The following is a 6,739-nucleotide window of genomic DNA, read 5'->3' as shown; positions in this document are numbered from 1 at the left end:
TTACCAGATTAGCGTGCCCAAAGAGAAGAGGTATAAAATGGAAGGCAGCACAACGAAGAAAAGTTTGTCACCAGCAGGTTCAGAAAACTGCATGCCGCGTTTCTCATCACAGGCAACACCACTGCAAATTACCGATCGAAAAATATCACCACCTATTCTATTTTTATAAAATGTGATCGAGTTTTTCACGTGTTGCAAACTTAGCTTGACAAATTTTCATCAGAGGCGCGCAACAAAAACATGGCGTGTTTTCGCGCACTTGCAACTGCTAACGTTGCAAGTGCGTGACGTCAGACGGGAGTATAGTAAAACTATTTGAGCGCACTGACAAAAAAAAATTAAAGCATTTAAGTGCTGTAAACTTAAAATTTGACTTTTGTTTTAATTACACAAAAAATTAAAGGCGAATGAACGTTTTTATTTTTTTGAGTAATTACAACCCGTTTTATTTATCTAAGTTGTACTGTTTGATTTTACAGTGAATGAGTTTAATTGTATTTAGCTAAGGCGTATGTAAACTTCTGACTTCAACTGTATATATACTGTGTATATATATATATATATATATATATATATATATATATATACACAAAGGATTTTTAATGAAATGGCCAGGACCTTGTCTTGGCTCCTCAGCACAAAACCTGAATGAGAGAGGGCATTCCAGCTCTTTTTATACTCACAAGTCCAGAGGAGTGGCATGCAAATTCCACTCACCAATTCTCATTGGCCTTTTCTTAAAGATCTGATGTGTTTTGTGGCTCTCAAGAGCAACCCATAATGTCACTACATCGACACAACGTCTCGTTCACTCCATCGGGGAATGGAGATTATGACAGTAACCGAGACATTTTCTTTGTAGGGCAAAAATAGAGAAAATAATTATAGACACCAATTATTTTATTTAAAAATGAAATTCAGATTTTCTTAAAAAAACATTTACATTTTAAACCTTCACTGAAACAAATATCGTTTTTAAAAGTTTCACATTTCATAAAAGCACGTGATCTGTACTTAAAGTTATTCATGTGTACTCATATATGGATGCCCTTTTAATATTTTTTAATTTCAAGCTAAAAGCTAATGCATTCAAATAGTATAGTCCAATCTTTGTATATATTTGAACAACTTTTTGAGTGTTTCTAACACTGACAGAGTAATAAAAAAAAAAAAAATGGTGAATGAAGGTGAATGATTGCTTGATTGGACTGTCATCTTAAACTTTAAATCATTGCTGTCTGTGTAACATTTTTAAAACAGAAACAGGATAGTTTATCTATGGGCTTTTATAAGGCATATTATTTTTTTTCGAATATCAGGAAAGTTTAAACCATAAACAAGAGGGTTTACAAATGGTGGTACAATAAGAAACTCAAGTGAAAGAACAACACTCAAGCCTAAAGGAAGCTCCCCAGTCACAAATCGACTCAAAGTGAGCTCACAAAAAATGGCAATTGAGAAATTTAAAAGGATCACTATGTGTGGAACACAAGTTTGATAGATAAGCTTTGCTCTTGATCTCTCGTGAGCTTCTTTGACAAATGATAAGAATTTTAACATAAGAATATATAATGAAGGTCAAAGGGAAGAAAACAGTTGTGACTGTTACAATTAGGCCATACATATTATTAATAGTGTTGTTCACACAAGAGAGCTTGACAATTTCATAGTTGTGGCAGTATACCTTCAGCAATTTATTACCACAGATTGTCAGTCTGGTAGTTAAAAGACCAGAAATACCAATAACAACCATTGGATAAATCCAGTTTATAACTATTAACACAGTTAGAAACCTTGTAGTAATTATGTTGTGATATTGCAAAGGTTTGCTGATTGCAACAAGCCTATCAAATGCCATTAGCATTAATATTGTAAGCTCATATGCTGCATATGTGTAAATAACAACACCCTGTAAGAGACATGCTTCACGGGAGATTGTGTGTGTATCAGACAGCAGATCTGCCAGTAACCTTGGGAAAAAGCCAGCTGTACCATACACAGAGTTGATAGACAAACAAGAAATCAGAATGTACATCGGTTGATGCAGTGTCCTTTCCAGAAATACTGCAAGAATAATAAGGACATTGAAGTATATAACAACACAGTAAAAAATAAATCCCAAACTGAAGAAAGCATATCTTATGTACCCAAGATCTTTAAACAACATGAAATAAAATGTTCCATTATCCATTATCATGTACATACAAAGTATGCTTTCATTGACCTGAGGAGGGAAGAAAACAAAGTTTGTATGATTTTTTATACATCTTAAAAAAAATTTTTTTTGGTTTTAGCCACAATGTCTAAAACATATTATATGATGTGACCCGAAAAGTGAGTGTGTAAATGATTCAATTTGTTTAAAAATATACATGGAAGACATCAGTGAATAGCTTTAAATATCATTTTTATAACCAAATTCAGGCAACAAGAACCCCACTTTACAAACAATTATTGGCTTCTGTGATACTCCCCGAAATTACCATTATTTCATATGCAGGGAATCAGTAATACCTGTGTTGTGTTTTAGAAGAAATGTGGGTCACCAAATGCTAGTATATTTATAGGGTTAAACATGTCTCAGGAGGGCTCACTGGTGTGGCTTTGCATCAGCATTACTGGCACCACCACCACTAAGAGGATAACATTATCAATTGTTTACCAGATTTGTGTAACACTTAAAGCAACACTGCAAATTACACATAAAGATTGCACAAAATTAACAGTTTTGTGGCTTGAAGTCTGTTTGTGTTATTTTGTTTCCTCTATGCTGGTGTGTCTTAAATGTTGAGAAAATTGACTGAATGTTGATATCAGACCCACTGAAGATCTGTGATCTTGTGCACGTACAACCCCAATTCCAAAAAAGTTGGTACAGTACAAACAAATGCAAATAAAAACAAAAATAAGTGATTTGTAAATTATAGTCACCCTTTGCAATATTGAAAGCACTACAACTATACATTATATGATGTTTTACCCTGTGAATTTCATAGCTTATTTCATAATAATGCACAATTTTATGGGAAGTTGACCTGCTGGAAATGTCCCTGAAAAAGACGTTGCTGGATGGCAGTACACTTTGCTCCAAAATGTTTACATATTACTCATGCCAGAGGCACTGACACTGGCCAATACAGACACTGGCTTTTGGACCTCACTCTAATAACTGTTTGCTTGGTCCTTTTCCTCTTTGGCCCGTATATCACGATGGCAGTGTTTTTCAAAAAGTTTTTGAAACATGGACTCTTCTGACAAAGTCGGCAGCACTTTTGGACAGTGTTGATGTATGGATTTTGCATTGCATAAGTTAAAGTCTTAACTTGCATCTGTGGATGCAGTGGTGAGTGGTGTTGACTAACAAAGGTTTACTAAAGTGATCCCAAGCCCATTATATCCATTACAGATGAATGACGTTTTTTAAGACAGTGATGTCTGAGGGATCAGGAGATCACCCGCATTCAGAAGTGGTTTCATCTTGCCCTTTATGCACCCAGATATGACCAGATTCCTTGAAACTTTTAACTATATTGTGCACTGTAGAGGATGAAATGCAAAAAAATGATTTCATAGGCAATGTTTTGTATTTTTATTTTCTTTTTACAGATTTTCCCTTTTTACCCATAAAACAATGAAATGCCTGTTGTTTACAGATATTTGCCATAATATTAAGTTTTACACTTTAAAATTACAGGTAATTAACCATCATTTGTGATTACATCAATATTATGATTTTTAATGGCAATTTATAGTACTTATACAGATTCAGAAATGTGAAGTAATATTTTACAGATTTTTCCTGTCCGTGATAAAGAAATTTATGTAAAATTACAGGAACTTGACTTTATGGATTTAAGCCATTTGTGGAGGAAGGACTAGTTTTCACGGTACCCTGTAAAAAATAGTTCTTCGAGCTAATGACTGGACCACAAATGACACTGCCACTGCATCTGCTGTACCAGCCAGGTGACATGACCCTTGTTACAGTCTATACAACCCACCAGTACCTGGAAGTGTTGAACCACCACTTGAGAACAACCTTTGCATTCACCTAGCAACAACTCCAGAAATGCGCAGAAGGCCGGAAGCCCTATTAGGACAAAAAGGCGTCTCAAGAAGAACTCAAAGTGGGTGACAAAGTCTGGTACTACAATTTCGCAGAATCATGCCAAACAGTCTCCCACCGCTTGTCACAGAAATTCCTGCCTCACTGGACTGGCACTTATGAGATTGTCGATAAATCTCCCTAGTCACTTACAGAATCAAGATTCATCTGGGACAGAGAGATGAAATCTTCAAATGGGTCCACCAAAACCAGATCAGGAGGCACACAGGCTCCATCAGGCTAGAGAAGGGGGAGCCTAATGAGCTGATTTAGACTAAAATCACACTTACACTGTATCACAGACAAATCATACATACACAGTACCACAGAAAAAGAGAAAACTTCACACATGCACTTCACCATGGACAAATCACATTATACACTACACCACTAACACCCTTTGATATGAAAACATTCAGCTGTCTGCCAATAAGACCCAGCTAAGTTAGTTAATGACTAATAAATTATGAGAGCATGATATCAGGATTGACTCCTTACTGCCCACTATTTGTGAGCTACCCTGATCTCAATTGGGGTTTCAGAAAGCTCCACGCATATTAAGTCCATGTCACACTTTTCTTGAATTATATTGCAGACAAGGAAAGGTCCCAACCAAAATTAAGAACTTACCATTGATTAACCGTGGTTATCCTCAATACTCACAGCATTGTTATGAACCAAACAATTCAATCCGTAAATCAATTATTTTCCGTCACTCAAAACGACCATGCACAGACTCACATGGACAATGTACTAATGTCCGATATGCTGTGTGATATTCCGCCATACCTTGTACCCCATAGCCTAGCCCAAAACCTTCCACCAACTCAACTCAAGCCCAGCTAACCCCATTCAGGCCCACCTTGCTTACTCTCTAGGTAACTCGATTTCACTATAAGTGGACCCTAAATGGAGTGAGCTTGCGTTCCTTCTTAACTTACCCATCATAGAAACCAACATAATTTACCGGCTTAAGGACTTTGTTAATGTTGGATTCTGCAGAGAAACACCCTTGTTAAAATACACACACTGCCCATAGTAGCCTATCATGACAGTAACGAACAGCTGTACCTCGCAGAAAATGTGCAAATGTGTACCCTAACCTGAGGTGGTTTCCTGGGTCCCCTGGCCGTCCGCCTGATTTGCTCTGGTTTCTGTGTCTCCTGGCCATCCGCCTGATCTGCTCTGATCTCCTTGGTCTTCTGGCTGTCTGCCTGATATGCTCTGGTCTTCTGGGTCTTGTGGCCATCTGCCTGATCTGCTCTGGTCTCTTGGGTCTCCTTGCCGTCCACCTGAACTGCTCTGGTCTCCTAGGCATCCGCCTGATCTGCGCTGGTCTCCCTGGTCTCATGGCCATCTGCCTGATCTGCCCATGTCTCCTTGGTCTCTTGGCCATCTGCCTGATCCACCCTGGTCTCCTGGCCATCTGCCTGATCTGCTCTAGTCTCCTTGGTCCCCTGGCTGTCCGTCTGATCTGCTCTGGTCTCCTTGGTCTCTCGGGCCATCCATCTGAGCTGTTCTGGTCTCCCTGGTCTCATGGCCATCTGCCTGATCTGCCCATGTCTCCTTGGTCTCTTGGCCATCCGCCTGATCCACCCTGGTCTCCTGGCCATCTGCCTGATCTGCTCTGGTCTCCTTGGTCCCCTGGCTGTCCGTCTGATCTGCTCTGGTCTCCTTGGTCTCTCGGGCCATCCATCTGAGCTGTTCTGGTCTCCTTGGTCTTCCGGCCTTCCGCCTGATTTGCTCTGGCCTCTTTGGTCTCAAGCATTCATCTTAGCCCTGCCTCCCTTACCAGCCTATCTTGGGCGTCAGGAGCCACCCATTGGGGGAAGGGGGGTATGTCATGATTCACTGTTGTTTTGCCTTGTGTTTGCCCCATCATCTGTTTCCCCCGGACTACACTTCCCATTATTTCCTGCCCTCATCACTGCCAGCTGTTCCCTAATGTTCTCACCTGTGTTTCATTAACTTATTAACTCCTGTGTATATAATGACCTAATTTCTACCCAGTCGTTGTCAGTTATTTGTTTTGCTACTGTGTTATGCACATTTGTTTTAGTTCCTAGTTCCTAGTCTTTCCATGTTCCAGTGTTTACCCTGTTTTTGTACTTTGTCTGTTTTTTCATTAAATTAAGCTGCAGCTAGATCCTGCTCTCATGACTTCCTTCAACGTTACAGTAGAATTCAGAAGTCTAATAATTCATTTAATGAGACTCATGATTGTTATAAAAGCATACAATGAGCTTTGGTGAGAAACAAAACAAAATCGAATGTATTATTTATTGAAATTGTTGACCGACCGTTACTCATGATGAGAACTGCACGAAACAATTCACGCAGCTCCCTACGTGGTGTTCAAGAGAATACATGTTTTGTTTATCTAAAAACTGGTCCACCACATAGAAACAACTAAATACAACACAGCTGCACACAAACCAAAGAACCAAACATACAAAATATGTCTAGTGAGCATATAGTCAGAGAATATATGCATTTCAATGCCCAGGAGTGGATCTAGAACTTTTTTCATGGGGTGGCATGCAGACTATGAGTCCTCTGAACTGCACGTGAGTAGTTCTTATGGATCAAGGTACCAAACTTCATTGCAACAAGTACTTGTTCATTAATTTGAGT

At 38.9% G+C, this 6,739-nt stretch overlaps 1 pseudogene; it reads right to left on the bottom strand.

The window, feature by feature from the left end:
* Positions 1-1,272: 1,272 nt before the first annotated feature.
* Positions 1,273-2,191, bottom strand: LOC127631492 (olfactory receptor 51I2-like; annotated as a pseudogene).
* Positions 2,192-6,739: the final 4,548 nt, after the last annotated feature.

This window comes from Xyrauchen texanus, chromosome 38, assembly GCF_025860055.1.
Source record: "Xyrauchen texanus isolate HMW12.3.18 chromosome 38, RBS_HiC_50CHRs, whole genome shotgun sequence".
NCBI lineage: Eukaryota > Metazoa > Chordata > Actinopteri > Cypriniformes > Catostomidae > Xyrauchen > Xyrauchen texanus.
The sequence above is the reverse complement of the archived record's forward strand: the minus strand, read 5'-3'. Positions and strand labels throughout refer to the sequence as shown.